The sequence below is a fragment of the Cervus canadensis genome, chromosome 21, assembly GCF_019320065.1.
Source record: "Cervus canadensis isolate Bull #8, Minnesota chromosome 21, ASM1932006v1, whole genome shotgun sequence".
Lineage (NCBI taxonomy): Eukaryota > Metazoa > Chordata > Mammalia > Artiodactyla > Cervidae > Cervus > Cervus canadensis.
The window spans coordinates 7,374,706-7,394,699 of NC_057406.1; the positions used below are offsets into that span (position 1 = coordinate 7,374,706).

Genomic DNA, 19,994 nt, shown 5'->3' on the forward strand with positions numbered 1-19,994 from the left:
GAATCTTCCCTCCTGACCCAGGGATTGAACCTGCATCTCCTGTATTAGCAGGGGGATTCTTTACCACTGAGCCACCAGGGAAGCCCTGGTGAGCTTTAACTATAATGCTATACTAAGATACTATCCAATTAAAATAAATTAATTTTAGAAAAAGATACTATATACCAATAGAGTAAGATACTATATAAGATACTATATATAACAAGATACTATATGTAACATTAAGTATAATGCTTAATCCTTATAACACTCCTTAGGAGTGTACCACTATCACCCTCATTTTACAGATGAGGAAACCAAGGCACAAAGAGATGAAGTGACCTGCCAAGGTTAGTTACTAAGTGACGGAACTGGGCTTTGAACTCTGGCAGTTGGGTTCTGGGGCCCAGACAGCATCACCTCCCAACTCAAAAGTGCTACCCACCCCTGCACGCTGCCTTCAGCCTAGACCTGCACTCCACTTGCCCCCCACAACCCTGGCACTCACCTCCCCCACTGCAGTGCACAGACAGGTTACACACCACACGAACACTATCTAAGCTTACGTCATCTCCACGCCTGGCACTTCTCCCGACTCACCAGGCCCTCGACGGCTACCCAGAGAGACTGGGAAGGCTTTAATTCCGTGGTCTCTGACCTCACTCGTCAGCTCTCCAGGTCTGCATTTATCCCTTCCCCGCATCCTCATCCATCCCCCATCTGTCCACTGGACAACCCTCTGCTCCAGGGAAGTCATTTCTGGAGGTCACCTGCTGGTTGTCCAGCCACTTCTATGGCAGGAGTTTTGAACCTGGGTCCCAAGGAGAGAATTTAGGGGTCTGTGACCTTTCTTCAGGAGTCTGGGAAAACACAACTTTTTTCACAAACTTCTACCTGATAATGACCAATCCCCCCAATTAGGAACACAGGCAAAACACCCCAGGAGCACCAGACACAGAAATCACAGCTTTTTCCCTGTCACATTTCAGCTGCTGCAGACACAACAAAATCTTGGTTCACGCTCAACCCAACTTCGAAATTATTGTAGTTACATAGACTCACTGCTAGTTCTTATATTTTAGTGCATTGATTTAAAAAAGAGCCAAACTGTAGTTCAAGAGCATTGATTTCCTTTGTAATCCTGTGTGTTTTTACTGTATACATCTAGAAAGAGTATTCTGAGAAGGCATTCATGGACGTCCCCAGGCTGCCAACAGGTCTGCGGTAAAAAAGGGGCTTAAGAAGCCCTGCTCTCAGGATCAGGTTATTTATCCCTACAATAATCTCAAAAATAGGTGCTATGATCCCCACTTCACCCAAAAGCGAGGCCTACAAAAGTAAAGTCTTTTTATAAAAAAATAAAGAGGCTTGGGGACTTCCCTGTGGTCCAGTGGTTAAGACTCTGTGCTTCCAATGCAGGGCATGCAGGTTCGATCCTTGACTGGGGAACTAAGATCCCACGTGCAGCGTGGAGTGGCCAAAAAAACAAAAAATGAGGCTTGGTGGGCTCTGTGACTTGTCTAAGGCCACACTGCTCCTGGGGAAGCAGCTGCAGGTGTGTTCAGGAATGGACATGCAATGATACCCACAGGCCTCAGCAACCTGCAGTTTGTTTCTTTTAATTGGCCACCGTGAACAGAAACCAAGGCTCAAGAAACTTGCCCCAGGCCTCCCCCGGCGCCCCACCATAAGCCAAAGTAAAAGCAAGCATCAGCAGCGAGGCCTAATCCCCGCCCTCCCGCAGCACCCTGGCTCCAAAGGGCTTTGATTCAGTACTTTCTTCACCTGTCTTTTTCCTTCCCAGCAACCTACTGCCCAACTGCACAGAAGGGCTCAAACCTACATCTCTCTCCAGGGGACCCACGCTCTACTCCTGCTTCTCCATCAAGACCCACCTGCTATGCTGCTAAAGTGAGACATTTGAATAATAACTCTTTCTTTCTTTTTTTAATAGAAAAGTAACAGAAGCTTACTCTTGGGAGTTATGGGCATGCACACATTAAAAAAACAACAAAACTCACCCAGGGTCCCAGAGCTCCGACTGACTGCTTACTATTCTTTTTTTTTTTATTTTTTTGAGCAATTTGAAGTCACTGCTCCTGTTCATGGGAGAAGAAATCCTTGTGGTCCTAACACCTGAGCACCAAGAGTTTCATGAGCTGCTCTGCCTGCGTCACGGGCTGAAGAGAGGCCAGAGCAGTGCAAAGGGCCCTGAGCTGAGTTCCTGTCATAGCCCTGACCCATGCCAGCTTTCACAGAATCAGTCTGAACCTCTGTTTGTCCTTTACAGGATGGAGCTAATGACATCAACCTTGCAAGACTAATGATGACACCTGTGTGCTCGATCGTGTCCGACCCTGAGAGCCTAAGGACTGTAGCCTACCAGGCTTCTCTGTCCATGGGATTCTCCAGGCAAGAATACTGGAGTGGGTTGCCATTTCCTCCTCCAGGGGATCTTCCCAACCCACAGATCGAACGCGCGTCTCCTGCATTGGCAGGAGGGGTCTTTACCACTGAGCCACCAGGGAAGCCCTACTTTCTGTCTAGGCCACTCTTTTTGGGCAAGGGCTATTCTGGACCACTCTGCTACTATTGTTCATTTACTCAACAAATAACCACAGAACACCTTTGTGTGCAGTGGGCTCTGCCGGAGCTGAGGGAATGAGATTAATGAAGTCCCTGGCCTTGGGGAGCTCGCGGTTCAAGCGTGGAAAAACAAATAAAAAGGTCAGTGTTAAATGCACAAGAGAAGCAGAGATACAGATAAGAGTTACACAGAAACTAAAATAGGAAGGGAGTGATGGGGGTGTGGGCGGCTGGGAGCTTAGGGAAGGCCCGTCCTAGGAGGTGGCATTTAAGAGACAAGGAGCCAGTCACGGGGACACAGGAGGTGGGGAAGGGCACACCTGGCCCGGGTGCAGCTCAGGGAATGGCCCTGAGGTGGGAACAGGCTTAGAATGTTCAAGGAAGAGACAGAAGGCCAGCTGAGGCTGCAGGACTGGAATGAGAGCAGGCCAAGCAGGAAGCAAGGGGCAGGCGACAGGCTGGGGCTGGTCAGAGAGCGACACGCGGGTCACTCTGTGCGAGAGCCAGCTCTGAGCTCCACGTGCGCTGGGAAACCACTGGAAGGTTTTCAGCAGAGGAGTGACAATCTCATCTATTTTAAAAAATATTTATTATTATTATTATTTTATATATTGTCTGTGTGGCATGCAGGATCTTAGTTCCCTGACCAGGGATCGAACCTGTGCCCCCTGCAGTGGAAGTGCAAGTCTTAACTACTAGACCACCAGGGAAGTCCTGACAGGGTCTCCCTTAAATCTTGAGAAGACACCTTGGCTGCTGCCTTGGGGGTGGGTCCTAAGAGGCAAAGGTGGAAGGTTAGTTAGGAGGCTGCCTGCTGTGGTGGTCAAGGCCCAGATCAAGGCGGGCAGTGGAGAAGATTCAGGAACATTCTGGAGGTTATTCAGTATTTATGGCCATCACACTGGGTGGTCTTTATAACTTTCCAAGTTCCTTCATTTAAGTTTCAGAGTAAACCTGAGGCAGATGGCACTGAATCAGCAAGGCCATTTCACAGACCAGAAGACTGAGGCCAAGATTGAGGAGGTGCTGGTGCCCCCCTCACGCAGCTAGTGTGTGCTGGAGCCAGGAATGAAAGCCAGGACTTTGGATTCCTCTGCCTGCAGAGGGACAGGGTATGACATGGAATGCTCCAGAGCTTAGAGGAGCCTCTGAAAAGGGTCACAGTCTCGACCTTTGCCTGCAGCCCTCAGGGAAGTGCTTGATGGATACTCACTGGCTGACCCTAGCTTTTGGTCTCAGGGAATCTGACACCCGGTTGGTTCCCTCTCTAAGTCACGGTGTGGACAGAGCAGGAAGAATTGGAGGGTGGGTCAACCCTTGGCTTCTTTTGAGTAACAGAGATTTCTCTTATCATGAAGGATTATCATGAGGATGAATGAGAGACTAGACACAAATGTTAAATAACTAGGGTTTCCAGGCAGGTAAGAAAAGAGCTTAAGGGACTTTACTGGTGGTCCAGTGGTTGAGAATCCACCATGCAATGCAAGGGACACAGGTTCGATCCCTGGTTGGGGAACTAAGATCCCACATGCTGCAGGGCAACCAAGACCGCACACTCAGGAGCCTGTGTGCCACAACTAGCGAGCGTGCGTGCTGCAAGGAAAGATTCCACATGACACAGTGAAGATCTTTCGACTAAAACCCCACGCAGCCACATCGATAAATAAACATTTTAAAAAGAAAAAGCAAAGAGCTCCCTGGAAACTGAAACAGCTTGACAGCATCTCCCTGGCAGGGCAGCTAAGATCTCAGTCTCGGGCTCCCTCTGACCCTCCTGCTCTACCTCAGTCGTATGATCTGGGAACCTTAGTCTTCTCATCTGCAAAATGGGGCTGTTAACAGTGGTTGCTGCCTCAAAGAGTCTTTAAGTGGATTTGGTAATGGCAGGCACACAGCCGCGTCCTGTGTGCCGCGTCCAGCTGTGGTGGCTGCTGGTGCTGTGGCCGCTGTGCCCATCGAGCTTGAATCTCAGGCTCTGATCCGGAGCTCAGGAACTGCCGCTGAACTGAAGTCGACTCTAGACAGCTCCTGGATGCAGAAAGGCTGCCTCCCCTTCCCTCTGGGCCTCCAAGGCCTGATGGTGAAATGGCGCTAACACACCTGCAGAAGCCATCAGGGCGCTTGCAAAGAAACAGACTTACTAGGAGAAATAAATAAGGTGGGAAGGAGACCCATAGCTGGTGATGACAGAGAAAAGGAAAACGAGCCCGTTTTCTATGGACCATTAAATGTGATGGAAGGAGCTGGCTTCTGTGGAGGCTCCAGGGAGCTGACACATAGCCGTCACTTCATCAACCCCAGCTGAAGTTGTGGTCAGACTTCCTCAAAGGACACCTCCACCCTCTGCTGTCTCAATTGTACCACCGCCAGCCCCACGAGTCTCCTGCCTCCCTCCCGCCTAGCCTCACCTGGGTCCCCCAATGGGCCAAATCAAGAGCCAGACTGCCCCAGTTTGCCCTCCAGCTCTGCCACTTACAGGATGACATTCAACCTTTCTGTGCCACAGTTTCTCCATCTGTAAAATGGAGATAATTGTAGCACCCACCTATACACGGCTATTATAAAGATTCAATAAGCTCATCCAGGAGAAAGGACTCACAACAGCTGGCCACAAGCTAATCATTGGATTGGTGTTTGTGAAGTTACTAAAAAATTTTAAACTCCCCTAGTTCTCTCATAAAGAAAGCTGAGCACTGAAGAATTGATGCTTTCGAACTATGGTGCTAGAGAAGACTCTGGAGAGTCCCTTGGACAGCAGGGAGATCAGACCAGTCCATCCTAAAGGAAATCAGTCCTGAATATTCATTGGAAGGACTGATGCTGAAGCTCCAATACTTTGGCCACCTAATGCGAAGAGCCAACTCATTGGAAAAGACCCTGATGCTGGGAAAGACTGAGGGCAGGGAGAGAAGGGGTGACAGAGGATGAGATGGTTGGATGGCATCACCGACTCAATGGACATGAGTTTGAGCAAACTCCAGGAGACAGTGAAGGATGGGGAAGCCTGGCATGCTGCAGTCCATGGGGTCGCAAAGAGTCATACACGACTGGGTCACTGAACAACAAAGTTCTTCTCATATGAGTCTCCTGTCCCAATCCCTGGGCACTGGGCTTCTCCCAGAGGTTACCATAAAACATCAACTCTCAGGGCTCCTTCTCAGAAAAGGAAACTTGGGCCCGGATAACCCAAGGGACCATGGTGGCAGAGCCTCACCTGAACCTGAACTCACACCTGCCACCTGCACTGTGGACTGTTCCAGACAACCTGCCCGTCCTGACTTTACACGGCCCTGCCTTTGTCCGGCTCAGCGTCTCTCCTCAGAATGCCCTTTCTCAACCCATCTTTCCAATGCATTATTCTTTTTTTTCCCTTTCCAATGTTTTAAATGGCACTTCTTCTTGGAAGACCTTCCAACCTCCAGGGCAAAATAAATCTTCTTCCTCTACACTGGGACATAATTCAATTTGACAAGACAATGGTTGATCGTGTCTTCCTGGCACCTCCACCGGGGCCTGGGACACAGAGGGTAAATCAGAACCGGTTTCTGTCCTTGGGAGACTCAGGTTAATCATCCGTATCCTTCTCCTTTCCAAGCTACAAGCTCCTCGGCAGTATCAAATCAGGCGCTGGCAGGGACCGGGCACTGAGCTCGGATCTCCATGCTCGGGACCCAGTCTTCTCCTTCCACCACCAGTCTGCCTTCTGAAGTCAGGCTTCCAGCAGCCGCCCAAGAGGTCTCGCACTGGGCCAGCCCCATGAGGCCGTGGGACACAAGGCTGGTTCAGTGAAACTCTCTGGCCCTGGGGAGCCTGCCGACCTTTCAGCTTTGGGTCCCCACCCCTAGAGCATTTGCCAGTTCAGACTGTCCGGGTCCCTGTTGTTGCTCTCCATATTTGGGATGGAGGTGGTCTAATTCTGACACCATGCAGCCCACTCAACTGTCACACAGGACTGGCTTCAAATCCAGCCGGGTGACCTTGGATGACCAGCCACATAAATGCTGTGTTCCTCAGTTTCTTCATCTGTGAAATGGAGATAATAATGCCTCCCCCTCACAGAGCCACTGGAAGAATCAGAGGGAATGTACATCAATGTCCTGGCACAGAAGCAGTGGTGCGGAGTCCAGAATCCCCTACTTTTCTCCACGCCAGCCACACCTCCTCATTCTTTCAGGCTCAAGATCCACCTGCTGGAGGAAAGCTTCCCTAACTTTTCCAGGTTACCCTGAGAGCTCTCTCTTCTCTCCATTCCCACCGCATGGACCCCAGTATTGATCATCTTCTTGTTCGCTCATTGGTTGACTAGAGTTAACTTTTCTCTTTCCAGCCAGCCTGTAAGTGGCAAATTCAACCCAACCCTACTCCACAGCATCACACTATATACACCATAAAAGGCTCTTGAAGACTAATTTGCGAAGGTAGGCAGGGCTCTGGGAGAAGGTAAAGATTTGGAGGCAGAAAACGAGGCAGGAATCCTAACTCTGTTGTGTGACTTTCCAGGAAGACCTTCAACTCTCTAAGCTTCAGATCTCTCATCTGGAAAATTAAGATGGAAAAATGTCGAGCTGACATGGTTGCTATGGAGGACAGATGAGAGAACATATGTGGAAGCCCTTTTGTTATAAACTAAAAAGTGCTATTTAAGGGATTATTATGTTTGGATTCTCAAATCCAAACCTACTGATGCCTCAACTGTCCTATACTTAAGATTCAAGAGCCCAGATCATCCCACAGAGCTTCTCAGCCCCAAATAACCCACCAAAACCCACATTCTTAATTGTTCATCCTAAACAAAAAGCCAGCAGTCATTCCCAGTATCCATGGAACCTCATCCCAGTACGAATGTGCACGCATGCTCAGTCGTGTCCAGTTCTTTTCGACCCTGTGGATTGCAGCCCACCAGGCTCCTCTGTCCATGGGCTTCTCCAGGCAAGAATACTGGAGTGGGTTGCCATGCCCTCCTCCAGGAGATCTTTCTGATCCAGGGATTGAACCCACGACTCCTGCATTGCAGGCAGATTCTTTACTGCTGAGCCACTGGGGAAGCCCTCATCCCAGCTCAGGGATCACAAAAGTTCTCTCCCATCCTCAGATCTCAACCCTTCTGGAACAGGTTTCTCCTTCCCAGCTTAGTGAAGCCCACACCTCAAATCTGCTCTAATTGTGATCTGCTGGGCATCATTTCTAGCTTGCAGTCCAATTTCCAAGGGAAGTAAAAATGGGGAAAGACAACCAAGGTGGGTATAGTTGTATTTGCGGAGAGGGGAGAGGAAGACTTGGTAACAGAATGAAAGATTCTGCTGGAATTTTGTGTCCAACAGTTGCTAAACGTACTATAATTATCGCATTTGTGTGAGGATTCAAGGATCTGCATTCTGCTATTTTCATGGAACTTGATGAACTGCAAGCTCTGAGGGAAAATGCTAAGAAGTTGGGGTTCAAAGTCTTGTACCCAGGACCAAAGTCCCATTAAGCAGCCCCAGGGAAATGAAATCCCTGACAAAGCTGCTGGGGGCCCCCAGTCACCCACTCTGGGCTCAGCCCCCTTCTCCAGCCCCTGCTTTTCCCCATTGATGGCATGTAGGCATCACACCCATCAGAGTCCATCAGAGTGAATCCCGATTTTTTTTTTCTCCTGGGAATACTGCTTTGTCTCTGTGAAAGACCCCCAAATCAGGCACCTTATAAACGTCCTAGCCGGTCAGATTTTAAGGGGAAATCAGGGGAAGAAAGGGGCAGGCCGGGAAGGGCTCTGAGGCCCGCGGAGGGTAGTAGAGGGGTCGGAGGCCGCCGTGGTGGGTGGCTCCGGGGTACCAATATTCAGGGGGCGCCCCCCAGGCGCTGGAGCTGTTCCCCGCAGCCCCTGCGCGCGCCTGGTCAGACGACGGAATTCTCGCAGGCCTCCGAGTCCTGGGACCCATCCCACGACCGGAAATGCCCCCCTACCCAGACCGCACCCCCCTTTCCTGCCGCCCTCTCCCCCGGGCCGGGCCGCAGGCCCCGGATCCCCGGGCTCGCGTGGCCGCCGCAGCCCGCAGGGGCGGCCCTTTGGCGGCCGCTGTCCTCCGCCCGCGCTGCGGTCCCTCCAACTCCCGGCGCTGCGGGGCCAAGGCGCACACAAAAGGAAGGGGCGCGCTGCCAGCGACGCCCCCGCCAATCGCCAATCCCCTCGAACCCCATCGCGGGGACCCGCAAAGCCTCCGCGCACCCCAAAGCTCCGGACGCCCAAGAGAGAGCCCCCCACGCAAGAAATTCCGAGACACCTCCCGGGGGCTTGCAGAGGCGGCCAAATCACCCAGCGGCAGGTGCCCCCGGCCGCACAATAACTTTGAAACTTTGGGGCTGGGCTCGGGGGCCGGGAGGGGGAGCCCCAAAAAGAAGGAAAGGGGGATTGCGGAGGGGGAGAAAGCTGTGTCTTTATCTTTGCAACATGCACTCTCCGGGCGTCCCCAGTGCAGCTCCGGCCGGGCCAGGGGTCTCCGCGCCTCCGCCCGGCCCGGCGCGGCCCCCGGGTCCCCCGAGCCCTTCCCGCGCCGGCCGCCCGTCCGCGGTCGGGCCCCCGGCCTCTGCCCCGCGGGGCTCGGGCCGCGAGCTGCACTCACCTCGGCCGGGCTGCGCTCCCCGCGGGCCTGCGCCGAGCCCGATAAATGGTATGCTATGACTAGAGGTATGATTACGTTATTATTATTAGTAATAATAAGAGTAAATGCTATTTAATTACGGGCAGCCGCATCCTGCTCCCGGCGCCGCCGCCCCGGCAGCTCCGTCCATGTGGCTCCGGAGCGCTTTACTTTCATTTCCAGCCCCCCCGGCCGGCCGCTCGCGGCAGCACCCGCTGGAGGCTCGGTCTCCCTGCAGTCCCTCCTCCTCGGGTCCTAGAGCGCGGCTTCCCTCGCCGGGCGCCGGGGGTGGGCGGCGCGGGCCGCGCACCTGGGGGCGGAGGGGGCGGGGAAGTCCCCCTTCCTCGCCGACAGCTCATGCCTGGAATTCACCTTTATTTTCTTTGCAAGTGTCCTGCCCTCTTGGGGCTTTTCTCTTGGCGATTCTGCATTTCTGGGAGGGTGCTGGTCTCCCTGAACGCCTCCGCCCTTCCTCCGCCCCCGAGTTTCAGCTGCTTTCAGTGTAGACTCCCCCCAAAACCCCAGGAGCCTTGTGCCCTTTTCAAGAGTGGGGACCCAAGGTTGTTGTTTGTCTAGGATCTTTCCCTAAAGGATGTGAGGCCGCTTAGAAGACCCAGTGAATGGGGTGGCAAAGAGTGGGACACGACTTCACGACTGAACAAAGAAGACCCAAAAGTTCAGGGGAGATCACCGGAAGAAGAAACCAGCTGTCAGAGGCCCTGGCGCTGCCTCAGAGCTGGCCAGGTCCGTGTTGGATTTGAATCCAGAGCTTCAGATCCAAACACCGTGTCATCCATCCCATCCTACCATTGCTTCCTAGAGTTCTCTTCCCTCTTCATTTTAAACACATGTATGTATATGCACATAAATTTCTTTATGGAGGGGGGACTTGCTTGGCAGTCCAGTGGTTAAGATTCTGCACTTCCAATGCAGGGAGTGCAGGTTTGATCCTTGGTTAGGGAACTAAGGGGCTTCCTCTGTGACTCTGAGGTAAAGAATCCACTTGCAGTGAAGGAGATGCAGGAGATGAGGGTTCAATCCCTGGGGCAGGAAGATCTCCTGGAGGAGGAAATGGCACCCCACTCCAGTATTCTTGGAGTGGAAAATCCTGGAAAATCCCATAGACAGAGGAGCCTAGCGGGCTACAGTCTTCCGGGTCACAAAGAGTCGAACATGATTGAGCACTTGTCCCAACAGATCAGTGGTAAAGAATCCACCTGCAATGCAGGAGACACAGGAGATGTGGGTTCTATCTCTAAGTTGGGAAGATCCCCTAGAGTAGGAAATGGCAACCCACTCCAGTATTCCTGTGGGGAAAATCCCATGCACAGACGAGCCTGGTGGGCTACAGTCCATGGAGTCTCAGAGAGACAGATACCACTGAGAGCCACGCACACAGGGAACTAAGATCTCACACGCTGTGCAGTGTGGTCAAAAAAAGAAAATTATTTAGTGAGGATCAATTGTGAGATTTGTAAAGATTTTATCTTTATAAATGTATCATTTCCACATTTGTGCCATACAGTCTTAGGAACTGGAGGTACATCGCTGAGATGAATTTTAAACATGTGGCAAATGTTGGGAGGCACAAGAAACTTAAACAGTTTACCTAATTCTCACCATACTCCTGGAAGATTGGGTTTAGCACGCTCATTTTACAAATGGAAAACTGAGTCAGTTCAGTCGCTCAGTCGTGTCTGACTCTTTGTGACCCCATGAATCACAGCATGCCAGGCCTCCCTGTCCATCACCAACTCCTGAAGTTTACCCAAATTCATGTCCATTGAGTCGGTGGTGCCATCCCACCATCTCATCCTCTGTCGTCCCCTTCTCCTGCCCTCAATCTTTCCCAGCACCAGGGTCTTTTCCAATGAGTCAGCTCTTCGCATCAGGTGGCCAAAGTATTGGAGTTTCAGCTTCAACATCAGTCCTTCCAATGAACACCCAGGACTGATCTCCTTTAGGATGGACTGGTTGAGCTCCTTGAAGTTCAAGGGACTCTCAAGAGTCTTCTCCAGCACCACAGTTCAAAAGCATCAATTCTTCAGCACTCAGCTTTTTTTTTTATAGTCCAACTCTCACATCCATACATGACCACTGGAAAAACCATAACCTTGACTAGACAGACCTTTGTTGGCAAAGTAATGTCTCTGCTTTTTAATATGCTGTCTAGGTTGGTCATAACTTTCCTTCCAAGGAGTAAGCGTCTTTTAATTTCATGGTTGCAGTCACCATCTTCAGTGATTTTGGAGCCCCAAAAAATAAAGTCTGCCACTGTTTTCCCATCTATTTTCCATGAAGTGATGGGACCAGATGCCATGATCTTAGTTTTCTGAATGTTGAGCTTTAAGCCAACTTTTTCACTCTCCTCTTTCACTTTCATTAAGAGGCTCCTTAGTTCTTCTTCACTTTCTGCCATAAGGGTGGTTTCACCTGCATATCTGAGGTTATTGATATTTCTCCTAGCAATCTTGATTCCAGCTTGAGCTTCATCCAGCCCAGCGTTTCTCATGATGTACTCTGCATATAAGTTAAATAAGCAGGGTGACAATATACAGCCTTGACGTACCCCTTTTCCTATTTGGAACCAATCTATTGTTCCATGGCCAATTCTAACTGTTACTTCCTGACCTGCATACAAATTTCTCAAGAGGCAGGTCAGGTGGTCTGGTAGTCCCATCTCTTTCAGAATTTTCCACAGTTTATTGTGATCCACACAGTCAAAGGCTTTGGAATGGTCAATAAAGCAGAAATAGATGTTTTTCTGGAACTCTCTTGCTTTTTCAGTGATCCAGCAGATGTTGACAATTTGATCTCTGGTTCCTCTGCCTTTTCTAAAACCAGCTTGAACATCTGGAAGTTCATGGTTCGTGTATTGCTGAAGCCTGGCTTGGAGAATTTTGAACATTCATTACTTTACTAGCCTGTGAGATGAGTGCAATTGTGCAATAGTTTGAACATTCTTTGGCATTGCCTTTCTTTGGGGTTGGAATGAAAACTGACCTTTTCCAGTCCTGTGGCCACTGCTGAGTTTTCCAAATTTGCTGGCATATTGAGTGCAGCACTTTCACAGCATCATCTTTTAGGATTTGAAATAGCTCAACTGGAATTCCATCACCTCCACTGGCTTTGTTCTTAGTGATGCTTCCTAAGGCCCACTTGACTTCACATTCCAGGATGTCTGGCTCTAGGTGAGTGACCACACCATCGTGATTATCTGGGTCATGAAGATCTTTTTTGTACAGTTCTTCTGTGTATTCTTGCTACCTCTTCTTAATATCTTCTGCTTCTGTTAGGTCCCTACCATTTTTGTCCTTTATTGAGCCCAGCTTTGCATGAAATGTTCTCTTGGTATCTCTAATTTTCTTGAAGAGATCTCTAGTCTTTCCCATTCTATTGTTTTCCTCTATTTGTTTGCATTGATCGCTGAGGAAGGCTTTCTTATCTCTCCTTGCTATTCTTTGGAACTCTGCATTCAAATGGGTATATCTCTCCTTTTCTCCTTTGCTTTCCTTCCCCTTCTTTTCACAGCTATTTGTAAGGCCTCCTCAGACAGCCATTTTGCTTTTTTGCATTTCTTTTTCTTGGGGATGGTCTTGACCCCTGTGTCCTGTATAATGGCACGAACCTCCGCCCATTGTTCATCAGGCACTCTGTCTATCAGATCTAGTCCCTTAAGGATTAAGTGACTTGTCCAAGGTGGCAAGTCTGACTGCAGTCTGTATGCTTTAGATGGCCTCCTGTGCTTTTCACTATCTACCTCAAGGGAGCCTTGAAAAGGGGTGGGGGAAGTACACCTGCACCATCAGAATTTCTCAAGCTCTTCCTTCTGTGGGTGCCATTGCTCCCCTCACTCCTCTAAGATTAACAACAACAGAAAGGCAGTCTCTGGCATGAGAGGGATGTCCGGAAAGGAAAAGCCAAGTCCACGCAGGCTCACTGTGGTGGGTAGAGGAGGGTTGTGGCTTGTTTAAAATGAAGACTTCCAGGGAATTCCCTGGTGGTCCAGTGGTTAGGACTCCACACTTTCACTGCAGGAGGCTCGAGTTTATTCCCACAAGCTGCATGGCCAAAAATAAAAAATTAAATGAAATAAAATGGAGACCTCTAATCACCCCCACCTCACTGCTACCTCAGAGATTCTTTTTTTTTTTTTTTTGCGGGGTGGAGGGCTGTGCCCGGGGACTGTGCTGGAGCTGTGGGGAAAGGGGTTTACTTACACTCCCAGGAGTGAGGCCTGCCAATGAATGTTTTTGAGTGGGTAAATGAACACTGTATAAATGGTTGCAATTAAGGCTGCCCTGTAGGAACTTCTCTGGTGATCTAGTGGTTAGGAATCTACCTTCCATTGCAGGGGATGCGGGTTTAATCCTTGGTTGGAGAAGTAAGATCCCACATGCCACAGGGCAACTAAGCCTCTGTGCCACAACTAGAGAAGCCAGTCGTGGTGGTGGTTTAGTTGCTAAGTTGTGTCCGACTCTTGTAACCCCATGGACAGAGGAGCCTGGCAGGCTACAGTCCATGGGATTCTCCAGGCAAGAATACTGGAGTGGGTTGCCATTTCCTTCTCCAGGGGATCTTCCTGACCCAGGAATCAAACCCGGGTCTCCTGCATTGAAGGCAGATTCTTTACCAACAAGCCACAGGGGAAGCTCCCAGAGAAGCTAGTGGGCAACTGCAAAGATCCAGCACAGAGTGGAAAAAAAAGAAAAAGACTGCCATGCACTGAGAGTCTTCCCAGAAAGGGATCTTAACTTGGGGTTTAGGGAAAGACCTTGAAGGTACAGTGCACAATTTTAGGCTTAGTTTGAGGGTAATGAGTACATTCCCCATAGGGTTACTATGAAGATTGAGTTCCTGCATGCAAAGTACTATGTGATTAAATAAATAACACATTCTTCTGGGAAACAGTCCATAGAATTCCAGTTCTCAGAAGTGAGGATGAACCCATGAACCTAGAAGCTGAGATAGGTTATAACATAGTGAATGAAATTCAGGTGATAAACCATGCTCACAGTTGTCCCCAGTATGCTTGAAAATGATCAAGCATACGGAAAACTGACAGAACAAGATCACCCTATATTATGCTATTTGTGCTCAGTCGCTCCAGTTGTTTCCGACTCGGCGACCCCCTAGGATGTAGCCTTCCAGGCTCCTCTGTCCGTGGGATTCTCCCAGCAAGAATACTGGAGTGGGTTTCCCTGCTCTCTTCCAGGGAGTCTTCCCAATTCAGGGATACAGCCCATGTCTCCTGCACTGAAGGCAGACTCTTTACTGCTGAGCCGCCAGGGAAGCCCATATTATGCTATGACTGTTAAACTTTTTCTGTATTTGCTTTATCATATATTCATCCCTCCATCCACTCATCAGTCTATGTAATATTTTTGTTAAAAACAAAATAGGTAATTTTTTTTTTCAAAATAGGTAATTTTTAACTTTCTCCTCTGTGCTCTTTTACATTTATACTAATTTTTTAGATTGCTGTCAGTTTTCATTTTAAAAATGAAATAATTTCCATTTTGAAACAAAAGAACTATTAAAAGGGGATATAATCTACTAAAAGGATTTGATACCAGGAAACCCTTTATACACATTAGACCCAAATTTAAGCTCCTCCCCAGACAGTGTTTTCCATCTTACTCAACACTGGATTCTGGAATAATGCCTTGCACGTAGTAGATAACTATTTGTGGAGTGAATGAGTTCTTTTGAGTATCGTTTTTTATTAAGGTTAAAAAGAAATCATTAAGGGAGCCCTGGGCTTGAACCCTGGGGGGAACCTGGTTTGAGTTATCTTTAACAAATAATGTAGCAATCCCCTCCCACTGGGGGAGGGAGGCAGGCTCTCCAGCAATGTGGGTAAACCAGCCCCCCTCGCCTCTCTCCAGGAGGAACCCAAGGCCAGCACCCAGTTGGTTCTTGGGACTTTCTCGCCGCATTCCTCACGTGTCTGACATAGTTCAGGCATTTGTTTTTGATCTGACTAAATGGCAAGTCTGCAGCCTTGGTAGCTCTTCAAGAAACCAGAATAAATATTGTTATTTATTCCACTCAAAATTGGCAATTAAGTTTGTTTTCAGGCACCAGAATGGAATTTAAAACATTCAGTTCAAGTAAACCAAACTAATCAGAGGCAGTCTGCTTTTCTCTTCAAAACATTAAAAAAAAAAAGGAAAGAAAGAAAGAAAGCAGACAGTAAAAACTGCTGCACAATAGAGAAAGGGGTCTGGAACATCCACTCTCCTCTTATTCCCACCTCACACTCAAAAGGTGACTTGTTTTGCATGTGTAATGAAAAGACCCCCCCCCAAAAAAAAGAACCCCAGATATCTGTCTTCCACTATTTCTTGTCTAAATTACTGTGTAATTCAGGCAGGTTATTTGACCTCTGGGCTTTAGTTCTCCGTTTGCTGAAAAGAGAATGGGGGGCTTCCCTGGTTGTCCGGTTGCTAAGACGCTGTGCTCCCAATTCAGGGGGCCCAGGTTCAATCCCTGGTCAACGAACTGAGAGTTTGCATGTGGAAACTAAAAGTTCGCATTGCCACAACTAAAGTTCTTGCATGCTGCAATTAAGACCCGGTGCAAAAAAAAAAGACCCGGTGCAGCCAAATAAATATTAAAAAAGAAGAAAAGAGGTGAGCAGATGGCCTAAGATGGTTCCATCTGCCCATTCCATTTCTTTTCTCAGGGTCAGGCAAACAGACTAGTCTCTCTGAAAGAGAGAGTTGGAGAAAGTGAGGGGGAGAGAGAAAGAAGATGACAAATGAGTTGTTGGAAACACTGATGTTTCAGGACTCTGTGTTGCAGGAAGTGGGACCCCTTCCAGGGCCCGAGAATGGGCTCTTGTTTAACACTCGAAAATGAATTGTCCAAGGAGACACATGTCCTGACAAAGCAAGAGATTTTATTGGGAAGGGGCACCCAGGCAGAGCGCAGTAGGTAAGGGAACCCAGGAGAACTGCTCTGCCACATGGCTTGAAGTCTCGGGTTTTATGGTGATGGGATTAGTTTTCGGGTTGTCTTTAGCCAATGATTCTGACTCAGTGTCCTTCCTGATGGCACACTCATTGCATCGCTCAGCCAAGATGGATGCCAGCGAGAAGGATTCTGGGAGGTGTCTCCTTTTGACCTTTCCAGAACTCTTTCCATTGGCGGTGGCCTATTAGTTCCGTGTTCTTTACCAGGAGCTCCTGTCTTAAAACAACTCATGCAAATGGTTACTCAGGTGCCTGGCCAGGGTGGGCGATTTCAGTCAGTGTGCTTCCCGTAACATTTGGACTCAGTGTGCAAACCCCCTTCTCCCTTTTAAATCGTAGTCTCCCCCTTTTAAAGGGGTTTGAGATAGAATCTAGATTCAGGAGTAACAAACAGAATCTGTGTTGCTAAGGGCCTGGATTTGTGATTTTTAGCTTTGAATGTGAACACCTTCAGGCAGAACACCTACCCATTGGTTCTCCACAGGCCCATGGGACCCTGTTACTTCCCTGGGCTTTGAAGGCCATTGAGTTTCTGCTAAGAAACTTGCAGTTATAAAAACCCTGTGATCCATCACCCAAATAACGAGGAAGGGAAGATTACCTCAGATGTTCTGCCACCCACTTCCTTCTTCCCTTCAGGAGGTCCCCATCAGAAGAAAGTCTCAGAAAAATAAAACTAGAAGAGGGAGGCTTAGGGTCACCCTAAGGAAAATTCAGACTGATTTGATCAGTCTTAGCCAGAATCAGCTCAGGAATAACATCAGGCCTAGTTGGAAGCTTCTCAGCCTTTTCAGATGATGATTCATTTTAAGGAAACATCCCATGACCCTGACTGAAATCCAGTTCAAATGAGGAAACCTGTGGGCTGGAAGAAGCACAAGCTGGAATCAAGATTGCCGGGAGAAATATCAATAACCTCAGATATGCAGATGACACCACCCTTAAGGCAGAAAGTGAAGAAGAACTAAAGAGCCTCTTCATGAAAGTGAAAGCTGCTGCTGCTAAGTTGCTTCAGTCGTGTCCAACTCTGTGCGACCTCATAGACGGCAGCCCACCAGGCTCCGCCGCCCCTGGGATTCTCCAGGCAAGAACACTGGAGTGGGTTGCCATTTCCTTCTCCAATGCATGAAAGTGAAAAGTGAAAGTGAATTTGCTCAGTTGTGTCTGACTCTTCGTGACCCCATAGACGGCGACCTACCAGGCTCCTCCGTCCATGGGATTTTCCAGGCAAGAGTACTGGAGTGCATTGCCATTGCCTTCTCAGGAAAATGAAAGAGGAGAGTGAAAAAGTTGGCTTAAATAACATTCAGAAGACTAAGATCATGGCATCCGGTCCCATCACTTCATGGCAAATAGAAGGGCAAACAGTGGAAACAGTGGCTGACTTTATTTTTTGGGGCTCCAAAATCACTGCAGATGGTGATTGTAGCCATGAAATTAAAAGATGCTTGCAAAAAAAAAAAATAAATAAAAGACGCTTGCTCCTTGGAAGGAAAGTTATGACCAACCTAGACAGCATATTAAAAAGCAGAGACATTACTTTGTCAACAAAAGTCCGTCTAGTCAAGGATATGGTTTTTCCAGTGGTCATGTATGGATGTGAGAGTTGGACTATAAAGAAAGCTGAGTGCAGAAGAATTGATGCTTTTGAACTGTGGTGTTGGGGAAGACTCTTGAGAGTCCCTTGGACTGCAAGGAGATCCAACCAGTCCATCCTAAAGGAGATCAGTCCTGGGTGTTCATTGGAAGGACTGATGTTGAAGCTGAAACTCCAATACTTTGGCCACCTGATGCGAAGAGCTGACTCATTGGAAAAGACCCTGATGCTTGGAAAAATTGAGGGCAGGAGGAGAAGGGGATGACAGAGGATGAGATGGTTGGATGGCATCACCGATTTAATGGACATGAATTTGGGTAAACTTCAGGAGTTGGTGACGGATAGGGAGGCCTGGCGTGCTGCAGTTCATGGGGTCGCAAAGAGTCGGACACGACTCAGCAACTGAATTAAACTGAGGTACCTGTGACAGGCCAGGAGCCCAGAGAATGCTGCCCAGCTAGAAACAGTACCTTTCCAGAGGCTCTTCAGGTGAAGGAGGAAGCTGCCAAGTAGAATGTTAACTCTGTGAAAAAGCTCTCAGACCCACTGCTGTGAGGGGTCTGATGCTTGCTGGGGGGCCCACAGGAAGCTGACTCATTCAGGTTGGAGTCACCAGGGCAAGGAAAGCCTCTGGGAGGAGGTGGCATTTAATATGGGCTTTGCAGGCAGAAGAGGAAAGGGAGCATGGAGAGGATCCACAACTCAGTAGTAGTGCGGACTAGAGTCTGGAGCTTCTGTTTTCTCATCTCTGCTGGGAAGGGTAGCAGTGATGCCCTTTTCCTTTGTGGTTTTAAAGATTAATTTAGTTGTATGTGGAAGAATCTGGCACATACTACATTTAACTCTGAATTGCAGGTAAAGCAAAAGCATAAGTGGGCGTGTGGGCTGAGTTGTGAGAGGTAACTTTGGAAAAGAAGTCTGCTTGTATTGACAGTGCTGATCTCCGGGAACTAGAGTTTCTTGGGTAATGTTTACTTTTCTGTTACTATCCTGTTAGATGTTGGTTGAAGTGTTTATAATGAACACCTTATTTATATAATGGTTAAAAAGTTCTTTGTGAAAAGAAAAAAAGCTACTTGTGTTCTGTTACTTAAAAAATTCAAACCTAGAGAAAAGTAGCAAAAATGTTCAAAGAAATCCCACAGACCCTTCACCCAGATTCACTTGTTAACATTTTGCTATACTTGCACTCCCTCTCGCTACATATGAATGCATACATTTTTTGAGCCATTCCAGAGTAGGTTGCAAACATGCCTGTAATTATTTCAGCATATATTACCCAAGAACAAGGGCAGTGTCTTACATAATCAGGTACAATTTAAAAGAAACAACAGGTTTAACATGGAAACAATGCTATTATCTTCTTTTTTTAACAATGTTATTATCTAACATACAAATTTTTCTGTCTCAATATTGCCCTTTATAGTAATTCTCTGTACCCCAAGATCCAATCCAGGACCACGTGTTGCATTTAATTATCGTGTCTTTTTAGTCACGTTTAATCTGCAACAGTTCCTCAGCTTTTCTGTCTTTCACGACACAGACATTTTTGGAAGTGTACAGACACGTTATTCCGTAACGTGTTCCTTAGTTGGGTACGTCCGATGGTTCCTCACGATCAGATTAATTTTATGCGTTGCGGGGACTGGATGGTGATGCTGTCCTTCTCAGCACAGCACTGCGGGAGGTGTGCGATGAATGTCAGAGTCCTGTTATCGACGTTAACGTGAACGTTAATGTGGTTAAGGGTGGTGTGGCAGCTACAGAGTTACTATTCGTCCCCTCCTTTTAATTATCAAGGAATTTGTGGCTATTTTGGGGAAAGTCCTCGAATGTCCTTTCAATTTCATGGGACAAAAAAAAAGCGAGGTTTTCCCTTTAGGAAATAGACACCTCTTAGCTTGCGGAACAGGTCCAGCTTCGAGTCTCCGTCAGCACCAGCCTTTGTCAATAAAGTTACGTGAACGTGAACCTTTCCGGAAGGGCGGAGCCGGCCCGGCCGCAAGGCATTTAGGGAATTGTAGTCGTCCTGGAAGTTCGCGGCTCAACACCGCCCAGCGGTCTCGGGGAGAAAGAGCCAGAAGCCGCAAAAGGGAGGGCACAGAGGGACCTAGCGGAGGTGCCCTGGGACGCCGCGCGAGTATTATGGGAATGGTAGTTCGCGGGCGCAACTCTGCGGCGTCCAGTCGCGCCCCGCGCAGGATAAGCGGACCACTATACCCGACAGGCCGCGCG

At 48.5% G+C, this 19,994-nt stretch overlaps 1 protein-coding gene across 7 annotated transcripts in view; it reads right to left on the reverse strand.

The window, feature by feature from the left end:
* Positions 1–9,467, reverse strand: part of ZC3H7B (zinc finger CCCH-type containing 7B) — a 58,795-nt gene extending 49,328 nt beyond the window's left edge. For 3 of the 7 annotated variants that reach the window (XM_043440271.1, XM_043440272.1, XM_043440273.1), the window contains exon 1: positions 9,168–9,458. The gene's annotated coding sequence lies outside the window, so the exon portion shown is untranslated. Of the gene's footprint in view, positions 1–9,167 lie in introns of all 7 variants that reach the window. The other 4 variants (XM_043440275.1, XM_043440277.1, XM_043440274.1 and 1 more) reach the window with 4 other exon arrangements.
* Positions 9,468–19,994: the final 10,527 nt, after the last annotated feature.